The sequence below is a fragment of the Schistocerca serialis genome, unplaced genomic scaffold, assembly GCF_023864345.2.
Source record: "Schistocerca serialis cubense isolate TAMUIC-IGC-003099 unplaced genomic scaffold, iqSchSeri2.2 HiC_scaffold_1362, whole genome shotgun sequence".
In the NCBI taxonomy this organism is placed as follows: Eukaryota; Metazoa; Arthropoda; class Insecta; order Orthoptera; family Acrididae; genus Schistocerca; species Schistocerca serialis.
In genome coordinates, this window is record NW_026047583.1 from 51,497,565 (window position 1) to 51,517,651 (window position 20,087).

Genomic DNA, 20,087 nt, shown 5'->3' on the forward strand with positions numbered 1-20,087 from the left:
TACGAAGGTCAGAGGGATACAGTAAACCTGAAGTGAAGCATCGGTATATATAACTAGTGTCACAGGAATGGTTCAAGACATAGACAGTGAGAAGAGTCAGTTTTCTTGTACTTAAGTCGGCATTGTGCCTTTTGTATTTAATTCCGATGCAATTTCTGGGTTTCATCGTCAATAAGAAGGTCAGAGGGATACAATAAACATGAAGTGAAGAATCGGCATCTATAACTAGTGTCACAGGAATGGTTCAAAGCATAGACAGTAAGAAGCGTCAGTTTTCTTGTACTGAAATCGGCATTGTGCCCTTTGTATTTAATTCCGATGCAATTTCTGTGCTTCATTATCAATAAGAAGGTCAGAGGGATACAGTAAACCTGAAGTGAAGTATCGGAATCTATAACTAGCGTCAGAGGAATGGTTCAAATCATAGACAGTAAGAAGCGTCAGTTTTCTAGTACGTAAGTCGGCATTGTGCCTTTTGTATTTAATTCCGATGCAATTTCTGTGTTTCATCGTCAATAAGAAGGTCAGAGGGATACAGTAAACCAAAAGGGAAGCATCGGAATCTATAACTAGTGTCACAGGAATGGTTCAAGACATACACAGTAAGAAGAGTCAGTTTTCTCGTACTTAAGTTGGCATTGTGCGTTTTCTTTTTAATTCCGATGCAATTTCTGTGTTTCATCGTCAATAAGAAGGTCCACGGGATACAGTAAACCTGAAGTCAAGCATCGGAATCGAAAACTGGTCTCACAGGAAAGTTTCAAAACATAGACAGTAAGAATGGCCAATCTTCCTGGACTTGAGTCGTCAAAGTGCTTTTTGTGTTTATTTCCGATGCAATTTCTGTGTTTCATTGTCAATACGAAGGTCAGAGGGATACAGTAAACCTGAAGTGAAGCATTGGAATCTATAACTAGTGTCACAGGAATTGTTCTAAACTTAGACAGTAGGAAGAGTCAGTCTTCTTGTACTTAAGTCGGCATTGTGCCTTTTGTATTTAATTCCGATGCAATTTCTGTGTTTCATCGTCAATAAGAAGGTCCAAGGGATACAGTAAACCTGAAGTGAGGCATCGGAATCTATAACTAGTGTCACAGGAATGGTTCAAATCTTAGACAGTAGGAAGAGTTAGTCTTCTTGTACTTAAGTCGGCATTGTGCCTTTTGTATTTAATTCCGATGCAATTTCTGTGTTTCATCGTCAATATGAAGGTCCAAGGGATACAGTAAACCTGAAGTGAAGTATCGGAATCTATAACTAATGTCACAGGAATGGTTCAATGCATAAACAGTAAGAAGTGTCAGTTTTCTTATAATTAAGTCGGCATTGTGACTTTTGAATTTAATTCCGATGCAATTTCTGTGTTTCATCGCCAATACGAAAGTCGGAGGGATACAGTAAACCTGAAAAGAAGCATCGGAATCTTCAACTAGTGTCACAGGAATGGTTCAGATCATAGACAGTAAGTAGAGTCAGTTTTCTTGTACTTACGTCGGCATTGTGCCTTTCGTATTTAATACCGAGGCAATTTCTGTGTTTCATCGTCAATAAGAAAGTCAGAGGGATACAGTAGCCCTGAAGTGAAGCATAGGAATCTATAACTGCTGTCACAGGAATGGTTCAAAGCATAGACAGTAAGAAGAGTCAGTTCTCTTGTACTTAAGTCAGCATTGTGCCTTTTGTATTTAATTCCGATGCAATTTCTGTGTTTCATCGTCAATAAGAAGGTCCACGGGATACAGTAAACCTGAAGTCAAGCATCGGAATCTATAACTAGTGTCACAGGAAAGGTACAAAACATAGACAGTAAGAAGAGTCAGTTTAGTTGTACTTACTTTGGCATTGTGCCTTTTGTATTTAATTCCGATGCAATTTCTGTGTTTCATCGTCAATAAGAAGGTCAGAGGGATACAGTAAACCTGAAGTGAAGCATCGGAATCTATAACTAGTGTCACAGGAATTGTTCTAAACTTAGACAGTAGGAAGAGTCAGTCCTCTTGTACTTAAGTCGGCATTGTGCCTCTTGTATTTAATTCCGATGCAATTTCTGTGTTTCATCGTCAATAAGAAGGACCAAGGGATACAGTAAACCTGGAGTGAGGCATCGGAATCTATAACTAGTGTCACAGTATTGGTTCAAATCTTAGACAGTAGGAAGAGTCAGTCTTCTTGTACTTCTGTCGGCATTGTGTCTATTGTATTTAATTCCGATGCAATTTCTGTGTTTCATCGTCAATAAGAAGGTCCAAGGGACACAGTAAACCTGAAGTGAAGTAATGGATTCTATAACTAATGTCACAGGAATGGTTCAAAGCATAAACAGTAAGAAGTGTAATTTTTCTTATAATTCAGTCATTATTGTGACTTTTGAATTTAATTCCGATGCAATTTCTGTGTTTCATCGCCAATAAGAAAGTCGGAGGGATACAGTAAACCTGAAAAGAAGCATCGGAATCAATAACTAATGTCACAGGAATGGTTCAAATCATAGACAGTAAAGAGAGTCAGTTTTCTTGTACTTGCGTCGGCATTGTGCCTTTCGTATTTAATACCGATGCAATTTCTGTGTTTCATCGTCAATAAGAAAGTCAGAGGGATATAGTAGACCTGAAGTGAAGCATCGGAATCTATAACTACTGTCACAGGAATGGTTCAAAACATAGACAGTAAGAAGAGTCAGTTCTCTTTTACTTAAGTCGGCATTGTGCCTTTGTATTTATTCCGATGCAATTTCTGTGTTTCATCGTCAATAAGAAGGTCCCGAGGGATGCAGTAAACCTGAAGTGAAGCATCAGAATCTATAACTAGTGTCACAGGAATGGTTCAAAACATAGACAGTAAGAACAGTCAGTTTTCTTGTACTTAAGTCGGCATTGTGCCTTTTGTATTTAATTCCGATGCAATTTCTGTGTTTCATTGTCAATAAGAAGGTCAGAGGGATACAGTAAACCTGAAGTGAAGCATCGGAAACTATAACTAGTGTCACATGAATGATTCAAAACATAGACAGTAAGAAGAGTCAGTTTTCTTGTACTTAAGTCGGCATTGTGCCCTTTCTATTTAAATCCGATGCAATTTCTGTGTTTCATCGTCAATACGATGGTCAGAGGGATACAGTAAACCTGAAGTGAGGCATCGGAATCTATAACTAGTGTCACAGGAATGGTTCTAATCACAGACAGTAAGAAGTGTCAGTTTTCTTGTACTTAGGTCGGCATTGTGCGTTTTGTATTTAATTCCGATGCAATTTCTGTGTTTCGTCGTCGATAAGAAGGTCCAAGGGATACAGTAAACCCGAAGTGAAGCATCGGAATTCAAAACCGGTCTCACAGGAAAGGTTCAAAACGTAGACAGTAAGAAGACCCAGTCTTCTTGTACTTGAGTGGGCATTGAGCCTTTTGTATTGAATTCCCATGCAATTACTGTGTTTCATCGTCAATAAGAAGGTCAGAGGGATACAGTAAACCTGAAGTCAAGCATCGGAATCTAAAACTGGTCTCACAGGAAAGGTTCAAAGCATAGACAGTAAGAATGGCCGATCTTCCTGGACTTGAGGCGTCAAAGTGCTTTTTGTGTTTATTTCCGATGCAATTTCTGTGTTTCATTGTCAATACGAAGGTCAGAGGGATACAGTAAACCTCAAGTGAAGCATCGGTATCTATAACTAGTGTCACAGGAATGGTTCAAGACATAGACAGTAAGAAGAGTCAGTTTTCTTGTACTTAAGTCGGCATTGTGCCTTTTGTACTTAATTCCGATGCAACTTCTGCGTTTCATCGTCAATAAGAAGGTCAGAGGGATACAATAAACATTAAGTGAAGTATCGGCATCTATAACTATTGTCACAGGAATGGTTCAAAGCATAGACAGTAAGAAGCGTCAGTTTTCTTGTACAGAAGCCGGCATTGTGCCTTTTGTATTTAATTCCGATGCAATTTCTGTGTTTCATCGTCAATAAGAAGGTCAGAGGGATACAGTAAACCTGAAGTGAAGCATCGGAATCTATAACTAGAGTCACAGGTAAGGTTCAAAACATAGACTGTAAGAAGAGTCAGTTTACTTGTACTTACTTCGGCATTGTGCCTTTTGTATTTAATTCCGATGCAATTTCTGTGTTTCATCGTCAATAAGAAGGTCAGAGGGATACAGTAAACCTGGAGTGAGGCATCGGAATCTATAACTAGTGTCACAGGAATGGTTCAAATCTTAGAAAGTAGGAAGAGTTAGTCTTCTTGTACTTAAGTCGGCATTGTGCCTTTTGTATTTAATTCCTATGCAATTTCTGTGTTTCATCGTCAATATGAAGGCCCAAGGGATACAGAAAAACCTGAAGTGAAGCATCGGAATCTATAACTGCTGTCACAGGAATGGTTCAAAACATAGACAGTAAGAAGAGTCAGTTTTCTTGTACTTAAGTCAGCATTGTGCCTTTTGTATTTAATTCCGATGCAATTTCTGTGTTTCATCGTCAGTAAGAAGATCAGAGGGTACAGTAAACCTGAAGTGAAGCATCGGAAACTATAACTAGTGTCACACGAATGGTTCAGAACATAGACAGTAAGAAGAGTCAGTTCTCATGTACTTAAGTCAGCATTGTGCCTTTTGTATTTAATTCCGATGCAATTTCTGTGTTTCATCGTCAATAAGAAGGTCAGAGGGATACAGTAAATCTGAAGTGAAGCATCGGAATCTATAACTAGTGTCACAGGAAAGGTTCAAAACATAGACAGTAAGAGGAGTCAGTTTACTTGTACTTACTTCGGCATTGTGCCTTTTGTATTTAATTCCGATGCAATTTCCCGGTTTCATCGTCAATAAGAACGTCAGAGGGATACAGTAAACCTGAAGTGAAGCATCGGAATCTATAACTAGTGTCTTAGGAATTGTTCTGAACTTAGACAGTAAGAAGAGTCAGTCTTCTTGTACTTAAGTCGGCATTGTGCCTTTTGTATTTAATTCCGATGCAATTTCTGAGTTTCATCGTCAATAAGAAGGACCAAGGGATACAGTAAACCTGGAGTGAGGCATCGGAATCTATAACTAGTGTCACAGGAATGGTTCAAATCTTAGACAGTAGGAAGAGTCAGTCTTCTTGTACTCTGTCGGCATTGCGTCTATTGTATTTAATTCCGATGCAATTTCTGTGTTTCATCGTCAACAAGAAGGTCCAAGGGATACAGTAAACGTGAAGTGAAGTAATGGATTCTATAACTAATGTCACAGGAATGGTTCAAAGCATAAACAGTAAGAAGTGTAAGTTTTCTTATAATTCAGTCGGCATTGTGACTTTTGAATTTAATTCCGATGCAATTTCTGTGTTTCATCGCCAATAAGAAAGTCGGAGGGATACAGTAAACCTGAAAAGAAGCATCGGAATCAATAACTAGTGTCACAGGAATGGTTCAAATCATAGACAGTAAGGAGAGTCAGTTTTCTTGTACTTACGTCGGCATTGTTCCTTTCGTATTTCATACCGATGCAATTTCTGTGTTTCATCGTCAATAAGAAAGTCAGAGGGATATAGAAGACCTGAAGTGAAGCATCGGAATCTATAACTGCTGTCACAGGAATGGTTCAAAACATAGACAGTAAGAGGAGTCAGTTCTCTTGTACTTAAGTCAGCATTGTGCCTTTTGTATTTAATTCCGATGCAGTTTCTGTGTTTCATCGTCAATAAGAAGGTCAGATGGATACAGTAAACCTGAAGTGAAGCATCGGAAACTATAACTAGTGTCACAAGAATGCTTCAAAACATAGACAGTAAGAAGAGTCAGTTTTCTTGTACTTAAGTCGACATTGTGACTTTTGTATTTCAATCCGATGCAATTTCTGTGTTTCATCGTCAATACGAAGGTCAGAGGGATACAGTAAACCTGAAGTGAAGTATCGTAATCTATAACTAGTGTCAGAGGAATGATTCAAATCATAGACAGTAAGAAGCGTCAGTTTACTTGTACGTAAGTCGGCATTGTGCCTTTTGTATTTAATTCCGATGCAATTTCTGTGTTTCATCGTCAATAAGAAGGTCAGAGGGATACAGTAAACCTGAAGTGAAGCATCGGAATCTATAACTAGTGTCACAGGAATTGTTCTAAACTTAGATAGTAGGAAGAGTCAGTCTTCTTGTACTTAAGTCGGCATTGTGCCTTTTGTATTTAATTCCGATGCAATTTCTGTGTTTCATCGTCAATAAGAAGGTCCAAGGGATACAGTAAACCTGGAGTGAGGCATCGGAATCTATAACTAGTGTCACAGGAATGGTTCAAATCTTTGACAGTAGGAAGAGTTAGTCTTCTTGTACTTAAGTCGGCATTGTGCCTTTTGTATTTAATTCCGATGCAATTTCTGTGTTTCATCGTCCATATGAAGGTCCAAGGGATACAATAAACCTGAAGTGAAGTATCGGAATCTATAACTAATGTCACAGGAATGGTTCAATGCATAAACAGTAAGAAGTGTCAGTTTTCTTATAATTAAGTCGGCATTGTGACTTTTGTATTTAATTCCGATGCAATTTCAGTGTTTCATCGTCAATAAGGAGGTCAGAGGGATACAGTAAACCTGAAAAGAAGCATCGGAATCTATAACTAGTGTCACAGGAATGGTTCTAATCATAGACACTAAGAAGTGTCAGTTTTCTTGTACTTAGGTTGGCATTGTGCGTTTTGTATTTAATTCCGATGCAATTTCTGTGTTTCGTCGTCGATAAGAAGGTCCAAGGGATACTGTAAACCTGAAGTGAAGCATCGGAATCCAAAACCGGTCTCACAGGAAAGGTTCAAGACATAGACAGTAAGAAGAGCCTGTCTACTTGTACTTGAGTCGGCATTGAGCCTTTTGTATTGAATTCCCATGCAATTACTGTGTTTCATTATCAATAAGAAGGTCAGAGGGATACAGTAAACCTGAAGTGAAGCAACGGAATCTATAAATAGTGTCACAGGAATGGTTCAAAACATAGACAGTAAGAAGAGTCAGTTTTCTTGTACATAAGTCGGCATTGTGCCTTTTGTATTTAATTCCGATGCAATTTCAGTGTTTCATCGTCAATAAGAAGGTCAGAGGGATACAGTAAACCTGAAAAGAAGCATCGGAATCTATAACTAGTGTCACAGGAATGGTTCAGATCATAGACAGTAAGTAGAGTCAGTTTTCTTGTACTTACGTCGGCATTTTGCCTTTCGTATTTAATACCGATGCAATTTCTGTGTTTCATCGTCAATAAGAAAGTCAGAGGGATACAGTAGACCTGAAGTTAAGCATCGGAATCTATAACTACTGTCACAGGAATGGTTCAAAACATAGACAGTAAGAAGAGTCATTTCTCTTGTACTGAAGTCGGCATTCTGCCTTTTGTATTTATTCTGATGCAATTTCTGTGTTTCATCGTCAATAAGAAAATCCCGAGGGATACAGTAAACCTGAAGTGAAGCATCAGAATCTATAACTAGTGTCACAGGAATGGTTCAAAACATAGACAGTAAGAACAGTCAGTTTTCTTGTACTTAAGTCGGCATTGTGCCTTTTGTATTTAATTCCGATGCAATTTCTGTGTTTCATCGTCAATAAGAAGGTCAGAGGGATACAGTAAACCTGAAGTGAAGCATCGGAAACTATAACTAGTGTCACATGAATGGCTCAAAACATAGACAGTAAGAAGAGTCAGTTTTCTTGTACTTAAGTCGCCATTGGGCCTTTTCTATTTAAATCCGATGCAATTTCTGTGTGTCATCGTCAATACGAAGGTCATAGGGATACAGCAAACCTGAAGTGAGGCATCGGAATCTATAACTAGTGTCACAGGAATGGTTCTAATCATAGACAGTAAGAAGTGTCAGTTTTCTTGTACTTAGGTCGGCATTGTGCGTTTTGTATTTAATTCCGATGCAATTTCTGTGTTTCGTCGTCGATAAGAAGGTCCAAGGGATACAGTAAACCTGAAGTGAAGCATCGGAATTCAAAACCGGTCTCACAGGAAAGGTACAAAGCATAGACAGTAGGAAGAGCCAGTCTTCTTGTACTTGAGCCGGCATTGAGCCTTTTGTATTGAATTCCCATGCAATTACTGTGTTTCATCGTCAATAAGAAGGACAGAGGGATACAGTAAACCTGAAGTGAAGCATCGGAATCTGTCACTAGTGTCACAGGAATGGTTCAAAACATAGACAGTAAGCAGAGTCAGTTTTTTTGTACTTAAGGCGGCATTGTGCCTTTTGTATTTAATTCTGATGCAATTTCAGTGTTTCATCGTCTATAAGAAGGTCAGAGGGAAACAGTAAACCTGAAGTGAAGCATCGGAATCTATAACTAGTGTCACAGGAATGGTTCAAGACATACACAGTAAGAAGAGTCAGTTTTCTTGCACTTATGTCGGCATTGTGCTTTTTGTATTTAATTCCGATGATTTTTCTGTGTTTCATCGCCAATAAGAAGGTCAGAGGGATACAGTAAACTTGAAGTGAAGCATCGGAACCTATAACTAGTGTCACAGGAATGGTTCAAAACATAGACAGTAAGAAGAGTCAGTTTTCTTGTACATAAGTCGGCATTGTGCGTTTTGTATTTAATTCCGATGCAATAGCTGTATTTCATCGTCAATAAGATGGTCAGAGGGATACAGTAAACCTGAAGTGAAGCATCGGAATCTATAACTAGTGTCACAGGAATGGTTAAAAACATACACAGTAAGAAGAGTCAGTTTTCTTGTACTTAAGTCGACATTGTGACTTTTGTATTTCAATCCGATGCAATTTCTGTGTTTCATCGTCAATACGAAGGTCAGAGGGATACAGTAAACCTGAAGTGAAGCATCGGAATCTATAACTAGTGTCACAGGAATTGTTCTAAACTTAGACAGTAGGAAGAGTCAGTCTTCTTGTACTTAAGTCGGCATTGTGCCTTTTGTATTTAATTCCGATGCAATTTCTGTGTTTCATCGTCAATAAGAAGGTCCAAGGGATACAGTAAACCTGGAGTGAGGCATCGGAATCTATAACTAGTGTCACAGGAATGGTTCAAATCTTTGACAGTAGGAAGAGTTAGTCTTCTTGTACTTAAGTCGGCATTGTGCCTTTTGTATTTAATTCCGATGCAATTTCTGTGTTTCATCGTCTATAAGAAGGTCAGAGGGAAACAGTAAACCTGAAGTGAAGCATCGGAATCTATAACTAGTGTCACAGGAATGGTTCAAGACATAGACAGTAAGAAGCGTCAGTTTTCTTGTACTTATGTCGGCATTGTGCCTTTTGTATTTAATTCCGATGAATTTTCTGTGTTTCATCGCCAATAAGAAGGTCAGAGGGATACAGTAAACCTGAAGTGAAGCTACGGAATCTATAACTAGTGTCAGAGGAATGGTTCAAATAATAGACAGTAAGAAGCGTCAGTTTTCTTGTACTGAAGTCGGCATTGTGCCTTTTGTATTTAATTCCGATGCAATTTCTGTGTTTCATCGTCAATACAAAAGGTCAGAGAGATACAGAAAACCTGAAGTGAAGCAACGGAATCTATAACTAGAGTCACAGGAAAGGTTCAAAACATAGACAGTAAGAAGAGTCAGTTTACTTGTACTTACTTCGGCATTGTGCCTTTTGTATTTAATTCCGATGCAATTTCTGTGTTTCATCGTCAATAAGAAGGTCAGAGGGATACAGTAAACCTGAAGTGAAGCATCGGAATCTATAACTAGTGTCACAGGAATTGTTCTAAACTTAGACAGTAGGAAGAGTCAGTCTTCTTGTACTTAAGTCGGCATTGTGCCTTTTGTATTTAATTCCGATGCAATTTCTGTGTTTCATCGTCAATAAGAAGGTCCAAGGGATACAGTAAACCTGGAGTGAGGCATCGGAATCTATAACTAGTGTCACAGGAATGGTTCGAATCTTTGACAGTAGGAAGAGTTAGTCTTCTTGTACTTAAGTCGGCATTGTGCCTTTTGTATTTAATTCCGATGCAATTTCTGTGTTTCATCGTCAATATGAAGGTCCAAGGGATACAATAAACCTGAAGTGAAGTATCGGAATCTATAACTAATGTCACAGGAATGGTTCAATGCATAAACAGTAAGAAGTGTCAGTTTTCTTATAATTAAGTCGGCATTGTGACTTTTGTATTTAATTCCGATGCAATTTCAGTGTTTCATCGTCAATAAGAAGGTCAGAGGGATACAGTAAACCTGAAAAGAAGCATCGGAATCTATAACTAGTGTCACAGGAATGGTTCTAATCATAGACACTAAGAAGAGTCAGTTTTCTTGTACTTAGGTTGGCATTGTGCGTTTTGTATTTAATTCCGATGCAATTTCTGTGTTTCGTCGTCGATAAGAAGGTCCAAGGGATACAGTAAACCCAAAGTGAAGCATCGGAATCCAAAACCGGTCTCACAGTTAAGGTTCAAGACATAGACAGTAAGAAGAGCCTGTCTACTTGTACTTGAGTCGGCATTGTGTCTTTTGTATTGAATTCCCATGCAATTACTGTGTTTCATTATCAATAAGAAGGTCAGAGGGATACAGTAAACCTGAAGTGAAGCAACGGAATCAATTAATAGTGTCACAGGAATGGTTCAAAACATAGACAGTAAGAAGAGTCAGTTTTCTTGTACTTAAGTCGGCATTGTGCCTTTTGTATTTAATTGCGATGCAATTTCAGTGTTTCATCGTCAATAAGAAGGTCAGAGGGATACAGTAAACCTGAAAAGAAGCATCGGAATCTATAACTAGTGTCACAGGAGTGGTTCAGATCATAGACAGTAAGTAGAGTCAGTTTTCTTGTACTTACGTCGGCATTTTGCCTTTCGTATTTAATACCGATGCAATTTCTGTGTTTCATCGTCAATAAGAAAGTCAGAGGGATACAGTAGACCTGAAGTGAAGCATCGGAATCTATAACTACTGTCACAGGAATGGTTCAAAACATAGACAGTAAGAAGAGTCATTTCTCTTGTACTTAAGTCGGCATTCTGCCTTTTGTATTTATTCCGATGCAATTTCTGTGTTTCATCGTCAATAAGAAAGTCCCTAGGGATACAGTAAACCTGAAGTGAAGCATCAGAATCTATAACTAGTGTCACAGGAATGGTTCAAAACATAGACAGTAAGAACAGTCAGTTTTCTTGTACTTAAGTCGGCATTGTGCCTTTTGTATTTAATTCCGATGCAATTTCTGTGTTTCATCGTCAATAAGAAGGTCAGAGGGATACAGTAAACCTGAAGTGAAGCATCGGAAACTATAACTAGTGTCACATGAATGGTTCAAAACATAGACAGTAAGAAGAGTCAGTTTTCTTGTACTTAAGTCGCCATTGTGCCTTTTCTATTTAAATCCGATGCAATTTCTGTGTTTCATCGTCAATACGAAGGTCATAGGGATACAGTAAACCTGAAGTGAGGCATCGGAATCTATAACTAGTGTCACAGGAATGGTTCTAATCATAGACAGTAAGAAGTGTCAGTTTTCTTGTACTTAGGTCGGCATTGTGCGTTTTGTATTTAATTCCGATGCAATTTCTGTGTTTCGTCGTCGATAAGAAGGTCCAAGGGATACAGTAAACCTGAAGTGAAGCATCGGAATTCAAAACCGGTCTCACAGGAAAGGTTCAAAGCATAGACAGTAGGAAGAGCCAGTCTTCTTGTACTTGAGTCGGCATTGAGCCTTTTGTATTGAATTCCCATGCAATTACTGTGTTTCATCGTCAATAAGAAGGACAGAGGGATACAGTAAACCTGAAGTGAAGCATCGGAATCTGTCACTAGTGTCACAGGAATGGTTTAAAACATAGACAGTAAGCAGAGTCAGTTTTTTTGTACTTAAGGCGGCATTGTGCCTTTTGTATTTAATTCTGATGCAATTTCAGTGTTTCATCGTCAATAAGAAGGTCAGAGGGATACAGTAAACCTGAAGTTAAGTATCGGAATCTATAACTAGTGTCAGAGGAATGGTTAAAATCATAGACAGTAAGAAGCGTCAGTTTTCTTGTACTTAAGTCGGCATTGTGCCTTTTGTATTTAATTCCGTTGCAATTTCTGTGTTTCATCGTCTATAAGAAGGTCAGAGGGAAACAGTAAACCTGAAGTGAAGCATCGGAATCTATAACTAGTGTCACAGGAATGGTTCAAGACATACACAGTAAGAAGAGTCAGTTTTCTTGTACTTATGTCGGCATTGTGCTTTTTGTATTTAATTCCGATGAGTTCTCTGTGTTTCATCGCCAATAAGAAGGTCAGAGGGATACAGTAAACTTGAAGTGAAGCATCGGAACCTATAACTAGTGTCACAGGAATGGTTCAAAACATAGACAGTAAGAAGAGTCAGTTTTCTTGTACATAAGTCGGCATTGTGCGTTTTGTATTTAATTCCGATGCAATAGCTGTATTTCATCGTCAATAAGATGGTCAGAGGGATACAGTAAACCTGAAGTGAAGCATCGGAATCTATAACTAGTGTCACAGGAATGGTTAAAAACATACACAGTAAGAAGAGTCAGTTTTCTTGTACTTAAGTTGGCATTGTGCGTTTTCTATTTAATTCCGATGCAATTTCTGTGTTTCATCGTCAATAAGAAGGTCCGCGGGATACAGTAAACCTGGAGTGAAGCATCGGAATCTATAACTAGTGTCTCTGGATTGGTTCAAAACTTAGACAGTAGGAAGAGTCAGTCATCTTGTACTTAAGTCTGCTTTGTGCCTTTTGTATTTAATTCCGATGCAATTTCTGTGTTTCATCGTCAATAAGAAGGTCCAAGGGAAACAGTAAACCTGAAGTGAAGCATCGGAATCTATAACTAGTGTCACAGGAATGGTTCAAAACTTAGACATTAGGAAGAGTTAGTCTTCTTGTACTTAAGTCGGCATTGTGCCTTTTGTATTTAATTCCGATGCAATTTCTGGGTTTCATCGTCAATAAGTAGGTCAGAGGGATACAATAAACATGAAGTGAAGTATCGGCATCTATAACTAGTGTCACAGGAATGGTTCAAAGCATAGACAGTAAGAAGCGTCAGTTTTCTTGTACTGAAGTCGGCATTGTGCCTTTTGTATTTAATTCCGATGCAATTTCTGTGTTTCATCGTCAATAAGAAGGTCAGAGGGATACAGTAAACCTGAAATGAAGCATCGGAATCTATAACTAGTGTCACAGGAATTGTTCTGAACTTAGACAGTAGGAAGAGTCAGTCTTCTTGTACTTAAGTCGGCATTGTGCCCTTTGTATTTAATTCCGATGCAATTTCTGTGTTTCATCGTCAATAAGAAGGTCCAAGGGATACAGTAAACCTGGAGTGGGGCATCGGAATCTATAACTAGTGTCACAGGAATGGTTGAAATCTTAGACAGTAGGAAGAGTTAGTCTTCTTGTACTTAAGTCGGCATTGTGCCTTTTGTATTAAATTCCGATGCAATTTCTGTGTTTCATCGTCAATATGAAGTTCCAAGGGATACAGTAAACCTGAAGTGAAGTATCGGAATCTATAACTAATGTCACAGGAATGGTTCAATGCATAAACAGTAAGAAGTGTCAGTTTTCTTATAATTAAGTCGGCATTGTGACTTTTGTATTTAATTCCGATGCAATTTCTGTGTTTCATCGTCAATAAGAAAGTCAGAGGGATACAGTAGACCTGAAGTGAAGCATCGGAATCTCTAACTGCTGTCACAGGAATGGTTCAAAACATAGACAGTAAGAAGAGTCTGTTCTCTTGTACTTAAGTCGGCATTGTGCCTTTTGTATTTAATTCCGATGCAATTTCTGTGTTTCATCGTCAATAAGGTCAGAGGGATACAGTAAACCTGAAGTGAAGCATCGGAAACTATAACTAGTGTCACATGAATGGTTCAAAACATAGGCAGTAAGAAGAGTCAGTTTTCATGTACTTAAGTCGACATTGTGACTTTTCTATTTAAATCCGATGCAATTTCTGTGTTTCATCGTCAATACGAAGGTCAGAGGGATACAGTAAACCTGAAGTGAAGCATCGGAATCTATAACTAGTGTCACAGGAATGGTTCAAAACGGAGACAGTAAGATGAGCCAGCCATCTTGTACTTGAGTCGGCATTGTGCCTTTTGTATTTAATTCCGAAGCAATTTCTGTGTTTCATCGTCTATAAGAAGGTCAGAGGGATACAGTAAACCTGAAGTGAAGCATCGGAATCTATAACTAGTGTCACAGGAATGGTTCAAGACATACACAGTAAGAAGAGTCAGTTTTCTTGTACTTATGTCGGCATTGTGCCTTTTGTATTTAATTCCGATGAGTTTTCTGTGTTTCATCGCCAATAAGAAGGTCAGAGGGATACAGTAAACCTGAAGTGAAGCATCGGAACCTACAACTAGTGTCACAGGAATGGTTAAAAACATACACAGTAAGAAGAGTCAGTTTTCTTGTACTTAAGTTGGCATTGTACGTTTTCTATTTAATTCCGATGCAATTTCTGTGTTTCATCGTCAATAAGAAGGTCCACGGGATACAGTAAACCTGGAGTGAAGCATCGGAATCAAAAACTAGTGTCTCTGGAATGGTTCAAAACTTAGACAGTAGGAAGAGTCAGTCATCTTGTACTTAAGTCTGCTTTGTGCCTTTTGTATTTGATTCCGATGCAATTTCTGTGTTTCATCGTCAATAAGAAGGTCCAAGGTAAACAGTAAACCTGAAGTGAAGCATCGGAATCTATAAGTAGTGTCACAGGAATGGTTCAAAACTTAGACATTAGGAAGAGTTAGTCTTCTTGTACTTAAGTCGGCATTGTGCCTTCTGTATTTAATTCCGATGCAATTTCTGGGTTTCATCGTCAATAAGAAGGTCAGAGTAATACAATAAACATGAAGTGAAGTATCGGCATCTATAACTAGTGTCACAGGAATGGTTCAAAACATAGACAGTAGGAAGTGTCAGTTTTCTTGTACTGAAGTCGGCATTGTGCCTTTTGTATTTAATTCCGATGCAATTTCTGTGTTTCATCGTCAATAAGAAGGTCAGAGGGATACAGTAAACCTGAAGTGAAGCATCGGAATCTATAACTAGAGTCACAGGATAGGTTCAAAACATAGACAGTAAGAAGAGTCAGTTTACTTGTACTTACTTCGGCATTGTGCCTTTTGTATTTAATTCCGATGCAATTTCTGTGTTTCATCGTTAATAAGTAGGTCAGAGGGATACAGTAAACCTGAAGTGAAGCATCGGAATCTATAACTAGTGTCACAGGAATTGTTCTGAACTTAGACAGTAGGAAGAGTCAGTCTTCTTGTACTTAAGTCGGCATTGTGCCTTTTGTATTTAATTCCGATGCAATTTCTGTGTTTCATCGTCAATAAGAAGGTCCAAGGGATACAGTAAACCTGGAGTGAGGCATCGGAATCTATAACTAGTGTCACAGGAATGGTTCAAATCTTAGACAGTAGGAAGAGTTAGTCTTCTTGTACTTAAGTCGGCATTGTGCCTTTTGTATTTAATTCCGATGCAATTTCTGTGTTTCATCGTCAATATGAAGGTCCAAGGGATACAGTAAACCTGAAGTGAAATATCGGAATCTATAACTAATGTCACAGGAATGGTTCAATGCATAAACAGTAAGAAGTGTCTGTTTTCTTATAATTAAGTCGGCATTATGACTTTTGTATTTAATTCCGACGCAATTTCTGTGTTTCATCGTCAATAAGAAAGTCAGAGGGATACAGTAGACCTGAAGTGAAGCATCGGAATCTCTAACTGCTGTCACAGAAATGGTTCAAAACATAGAACGTAAGAATAGTCAGTTCTCTTGTACTTAAGTCGGCATTGTGCCTTTTGTATTTAATTCCGATGCAATTTCTGTGTTTCATCGTCAATACGAAGGTCCAAACGATACAGTAAACCTGAAGTGAAGCATCGGAATCCAAAACCGGTCTCACAGGAAAGGTTCAAGACATAGACAGTAAGAATAGCCTGTCTACTTGTACATGAGTCGGCATTGAGCCTTTTGTATCGATTTACCATGCAATTACTGTGTTTCATTGTCAATAAGAAGGTTAGAGGGGTACAGTATACCTGAAGTGAAGTATCGGAATCTATAACTAGTGTCAGAGGAATGGTTAAAATCATAGACAGTAAGAAGCGTCAGTTTTCTTGTACTAAAGTCGGCATTGTGCCTTTTGTATTCAATTCCGATGCAACTGCTGTTTTTCATCGTCAATAAGAAGGTCAGAAGGATACAGTAAACCTAAAGTGCAGCATCGGAATCTATAACTAGTGTCACAGGAATGGTTCAAAACATAGACAGTAAGAAGAGTCAGTTTTCTTGTACATAAGTCGGCATTGTGCGTTTTGTATTTAATTCCGATGCAATAGCTGTTTTTCATCGTCATTAAGATGGTCAGAGGGATACAGTAAACCTGATGTGAAGCATCGGAATCTATAACTAGTGTCACAGGAATGGTTAAAAACATACACAGTAAGAAGAGTCAGTTTTGTTGTACTTAAGTTGGCATTGTGCGTTTTCAATTTAATTGCGATGCAATTTCTGTGTTTCATTGTCAATACGAAGGTCAGAGTGATACAGTAAACCTGAAGTGAAGCATCGGTATCTATAACTAGTGTCACAGGAATGGTTCAAGACATAGACAGTAAGAAGAGTCAGTTTTCTTGTACTTAAGTCGGCATTGTGCCTTTTGTATTTAATTTTGATGCAATTTCTGGGTTTCATCGTCAATAAGAAGGTCAGAGGGATACAATAAACATGAAGTGAAGCATCGGAATCTCTAACTGCTGTCACAGGAATGGTTCAAAACATAGACAGTAAGAAAAGTCAGTTCTCTTGTACTTAAGTCGGCATTGTGCCTTTTGTATTTAATTCCGATGCAATTTCTGTGTTTCATCGTCAATAAGACGGTCAGAGGGATACAGTAAACCTGAAGTGAAGCATCGGAAACTATAAATAGTGTCACATGAATGGTTCAAAACATAGACAGTAAGAAGAGTCAGTTTTCTTGTACTTAAGTCGACATTGTGACTTTTCTATTTAAATCCGATGCAATTTCTGTGCTTCATCGTCAATACGAAGGTCAGAGGGATACAGTAAACCTGAAGTGAAGCATCGGAATCTATAACTAGTGTCACAGGAATGGTTCAAAACGTAGACAGTAAGATGAGCCAGCCTTCTTGTACTTGAGTCGGCATTGTGCCTTTTGTATTTAATTCCGAAGCAATTTCTGTGTTTCATCGTCAATAAGAGGGTCAGAGGGATACAGTAAACCTGAAGTGAGGCATCGGAATCTATAACTAGTGACACAGGAATGGTTCTAATCATAGACACTAAGAAGTGTCAGTTTTCTTGTACTTAGGTCGGCATTGTGCGTTTTGTATTTAATTTAGATGCAATTTCGGTGTTTCGTCGTCGATAAGAAGGTCCAAGGGATACAGTAAACCTGAAGTGAAGCATCGGAATCCAAAACCGGTCTCACAGGAAAGGTTCAAGACATAGACAGTAAGAAGAGCCTGTGTACTTGTACATGAGTCGGCATTGAGCCTTTTGTATTGAATTCCCATGCAATTACTGTGTTTCATTGTCAATAAGAAGGTCAGAGGGATACAGTAAACCTGAAGTGAAGCAACTTAATCTATAAATAGTGTCACAGGAATGGTTCAAAAATAGACAGTAAGAAGAGACAGTTTTCTTGTACTTAAGTCGGAATTGTGCCTTTTGTATTTAATTCCGATGCAATTTCAGTGTTTCATCGTCAATAAGAAGGTCAGAGGGATACAGTAAACCTGAAGTGAAGTATCGGAATCTATAACTAGTGTCAGAGGAATGGTTCAAATCATAGACAGTAAGAAGCGTCAGTTTTCTTGTACTAAAGTCGGCATTGTGCCTTTTGTATTTAATTCCGATGCAATTTCAGTGTTTCATCGTCAATTAGAAGGTCAGTGGGATACAGTAAACCTGAAGTGGAGTATCGGAATCTATAACTAGTGTCAGAGGAATGGTTCAAATCATAGACAATAAGAAGCGTCAGTTTTTTGTACTAAAGTCGGCATTGTGCCTTTTGTATTTAATTCCGATGCATTTTCTGTGTTTCATCGTCAATAAGAAGGTCAGAGGGATACAGTAAACCTGAAGTGAAGCATCGGAATCTATAACTAGTGTCACAGGAATGGTTCAAAAGCATAGGCAGTAAGAAGAGTCAGTTTCCTTGTATTTATGTCGGCATTGTGCCTTTTGCATTTAATTATGATGTAATTTCTGTGTTTCATCGTCAATAAGAAGGTCAGAGGGATACAGTAAACCTGAAGTGAAGCATCGGAATCTATACCTAGTGATACAGGAATGGTTCAAAACATAGACAGTAAGAAGAGTCAGTTTTCTTGTACTTAAGTCGGCAGTGTGCGTTTTGTATTTAATTCCGATGCAACTGCTGTTATTCATCGTCAATAAGAAGGTCAGAGGGATACAGTAAACCTGAAGTGAAGCATCGGAATCTATAACTAGAGTCACAGGAATGGTTAAAAACATACACAGTAAGAAGAGTCAGTTTTCTTGTACTTAAGTTGGCATTGTGCGTTTTCTATTTAATTCCGATGCAATTTCTGGGTTTCATCGTCAATAAGAAGGTCGGAGGGATACAGTAAACCTGAGGTGAAGCATCGGAATCTATAACTAGTGTCACAGGAATGGTTCAAAACGTAGACAGTAAGAAGAGTCAGTTTTCTTGTACTTAAGTCGACATTGTGACTTTTGTATTTAATTCCGATGCAATTTCTGTGTTTGATCGTCAATAAGAAGGTCCAAGGGATACAGTAAACCTGAAGTCAAGCATCGGAATCTGTAGCTGGTCTCACAGGAAAGGTTCAAAACATAGACAGTAAGATGAGCCGATCTTCCTGTACTTGAGTCGTCAAAGTGCCTTTTGTGTTTATTTCCGATGCAATTTCTGTGTTTCATCGTCAATACGAAGGTCAGGCGGATACAGTAAACCTGAAGTGAAGTATCGGTATCTATCACTAGTGTCACAGGAATGGTTCAAAACATAGACAGTAAGAAGAGTCAGTTTTCTTGTACTTAAGTCGGCATTGTGCCTTTTGTATTTAATTCCGATGCAATTTCTGGGTTTCATCGACAAGAAGAAGGTCAGAGGGATACAGTAAACCTTAAGTGAAGTATCGGAAGCTATAACTACTGTCACAGGAAAGGTTCAAAACATAGACAGTAAGAAGAGTCAGTTTTGTTGTACTTAATTCGGTATTGTACCTTTTGTATTTAATTCCGATGCAATTTCTGTGTTTCATCGTCAATTAGAAGGTCAGAGGGATACAGTAAACCTGAAGTGAAGCATCGGAATCTATAACTAGCGTCACAGGAATGGTTCAAAACATAGGCAGTAAGAAGAGTAGGGTTTTCTTGTACTTAAGCCTGCATTGTGACTTTTGTATTTATTTCCGATGCAATTTCTGTGTTTCAATCTTCAATAAGAAGGTCCAAGGGATACAGTAAACCAGAAGTCAAGCATCGGAATCTAAAACTGGTCTCACAGGAAAGGTTCAAACATAGACAGTAAGAAGAGCCAGTCTTCCTGTACTTGAGTCGCCAAAGTGCCTTTTGTATTTACTTCCGATGCAATTTCTGTGTTTCATGGTCAATAAGAAGGTCAGAGGGATACAGTAAACCTGAAGTGAAGCATCGGGATCTATAACTAGTCTCACAGGAATGGTTCAAATCATAGACAGTAAGTAGAGTCAGTTTTCTTATAATTAAGTCGGCATTGTGCCTTTTGTATTTAATTCCAATGCAATTTCTGTGTTTCAGCGTCAATAAGAAGGTCAGAACGATACAGTAAACCTGAAGTGATGCATCGGAATCTATAACTAGTGTCACAGGAATGGTTCAAAACATAGACAGTAACAGGAGTCAGTTTTCTTGCACTTAACCCGACATTGTGCCTTTTCTATTTAATTCTGATGCAATTTCTGTGTTTCGTCGTCAATAAGAAGGTCCAAGGGATACAGTAAACCTGAAGTGAAGCATCGGAATCTAATACCGGTCTCACAGGAAAGGTTCATAAGATAGACAGTAAGAAGAGCCAGTCCTGTGGCACTTGAGTCGGCATTGCGCCTTTTGTATTT